We start from the raw sequence: 2,949 nt of genomic DNA on the forward strand, positions 1-2,949 counted from the left end.
CAATTTAAAATTGGAAAAGACTGGATTTTATTTATTCTTAAATCCAAAGGAAAGATGTTTTGTAGGAAGAGAGATGTACCACTCTACCACCCCTATGCTCTACCTCTATTAACACATTCATAATCATAATCACAATTGCAATCTCAATCATAATTTCATTCTCAGTCAAACGAGTAGAATATGAATCTTAGTCTTAGTTGTGAGACGCCCAACTCTACACTAGCTCAGATTTCACATAAAAGAAACAATTCAAAGTTGGAAAAGAGTAGAGTTTATTTATTCTAGAATCAAAACTTTATAAAGGAAACACTTCTCGTAGGAAGAGAGATGTTCTACCCTACTACCCCCATGCTCTACCTACATACATCTCAATCACAATCTCAATCAAAATCACAATCACAATCATAATCACAACCTCAATCTCAATCATAGTTTGAGGTAGAGTACAAATCTCGCTCACAATCTGAATGTCAATCTCAATCTCAAAATCTACACCTACAACATCGGCCTCGATATCAATTAGTTTGAATTTTATCTTAATTACTTTAAAATTTGTCTCGCTTTCAATTTGCCTTAAAGTCCCTGCACATGAAACTTCTTCAAAAATTTACTATAGCGAGTTAGTTTTCTTCAAAGTTTTACCTTTTTTCAAGTGTAAACCTTGCTTTTTAAAATCTAGCCTACTTTCAAAAATATAGACATAGCCTTGAATTAGCAAGTTCTTCAATAAGATGACTTTTAAACGTCTCTTAGTTCCTTGCAACTTTGGCCTTCATCTCTTTGTGCCAAAATCTGCCATGTTAAGCCTTAATTCTATGTTTTAGAACTTGAAACAGAAATCCAAGCAAAAAATTTAGTCCAAATTGCTACTTCACAATCTTTGGACCATCATTTCACCATCCAAATGATTGAACCCTGTATATTACAATGGATCAAAATTATAGCCTTTTGGAAAGTCTACAACTCTCTCATATAAACTCTTTTTTCAAAAGGAATTGTTTTCCCATACATATTTGCATTTCAAAAAGGGCCAATATGAATATTGTGATGATAAAAACACAAACATATGATAAAGCAAAATAGAGTGCAGTGAGGGGAGGCCTTACACAGTCTCAATCTTGATCTTGTAATCTATACGCATGAAACTTATTCCATCTTGGTCTCAATCTCAGTTTCATTCTTGAAATTAAATCCCTTTAAATTCACCAAAGAATTTATGCCCATTGAGCCTCTTCATTCATGTGTAGAGAGAGCTATTCTCTTTTGAAAATATGCCTTTTTCAAGTGCAAATCCACTTTTGCTTTTTGGAGAGAAATCATAGCCTTTATTTAGCAAGTTCTTCAGTTTCTTCTTTTAAAAAACACACTATAAAGTCTTCTTTGCAAGCCCATATATCCCAAATGGTAAGGAATGTGGAAATAATCAATCAAAGGACTTTAATATATCTCTCAAATCCCTACCAAAATCCTTCATTCCATGCCTCAAATCTACAATTTAGATTTTAACATGGAAATTCAAGCACAAGAACCAACCTAAGGTGCTTTTCCATGATCTTGTGAGACCATTATTTCACCCCCCAAACCATTGAACCATGTAAATTGCAATGTTTCAAAAGTGTAGCCTACTAAAAACTCTTGACACTTAGGAAGTTTTTATACATTGGTTAAAGAGGAGAAACCCAAAAGGATGTATTCTTAATGGGTAACTAGACAAGTTAATGTAGCATATATATGAGCACCAGCATGTCCATCAACATATTAGATGTAAAGTAGGCAAAGGATACAATATCCCACATACAATGGAATGACAGATCAACTAAATGTCTCTTGTTCGTGGGATATCTTAGCTTTCTCACTAGGGGAGATTTGGGGTCTCAAAGGCCTCCTAAGGATGTAATAAAATTTCACAATAAGTTCCTAGTCATTGTGGAGGGAAACTTTAGTAGCCATGGACAACCTATAGCTAGAATAACCCCCAAAAAATGAACTTTATATTTTTTGAATTCTCTCATCAAGAGTTTTCTAGTGATACATATATTGATATAGTTTGGACAAAAGTTCCAATTTTCCCTCTAAAATTCAAATTTGTATGAAGCTTGTGTGTCACTAAGGTATTAGCTTGAAGAATCTCTTAGCCTCAATCTCAATCTCGATCTCAAAATATGCACCTGAAACCTCAAACTCAATGTCAAACAATTCTATGATTTGTATCACTTTCAATTTGCCTAATGTTGTAACATCCATTATCAAAGAAATCCTAGAAGATTTTTTCTTCTCTTTTGTGATCTTCTTTTGGAACTCATGAATGAAATGACCTAGATGTTTACAATAGCAACATCTTCCTTCTTCTTAAGATTTTCAAAAGCCTTTCTGCCCTACAGACTCATGACTAGCATCATGTGTGGGTTGATATTTTGCCTCTACCCTTATCTTTTGCAACAACATAAGTTTTCTCTCTTCTATGTGCACTTACCGACATATTCTTTCTAGTCTTCTTTTCCTGCAACAAAAGCTCTGCCAACTTCTGAAAGGTGAGAGGGTTGCCCTCATGGACCATTTGAAGATAATATGAAAATAAAGATAAGACTCCAATATGCAATTCAGTGTAGTGGGGATAAGCAATGGACCAAATATGACTTCATTAATATTCATAAGTTGCTTGTGTAAGTCCCGAATCCTTGTGGCATGGTATGCCATTGAATCTCCTTCATTCATATGCACCCCAGCAAGCTCCCTCATGCATTTCTTCTAAGATATCCCAAGCACTCTTCAAAGTTTGGCAAGATTGAATATGAGGTATAATTAACCTCTTCACTAAAAGCAAAATCAAAGGCAAAGGCTACGCATCACATGCATCCCATCTTCTCTACGTTGGAGTGATAGCTACGGGTGCTTCTACTTGTACTTGTGGTGGATCTTGTCTTCCATGTCTTGTACCACAAACCCCCT

Source organism: Dipteris shenzhenensis, chromosome 28 (assembly GCF_047967505.1).
Source record: "Dipteris shenzhenensis isolate YYH24624 ecotype China chromosome 28, Dip_SZ_1.0, whole genome shotgun sequence".
Classification (NCBI taxonomy): Eukaryota; Viridiplantae; Streptophyta; class Polypodiopsida; order Gleicheniales; family Dipteridaceae; genus Dipteris; species Dipteris shenzhenensis.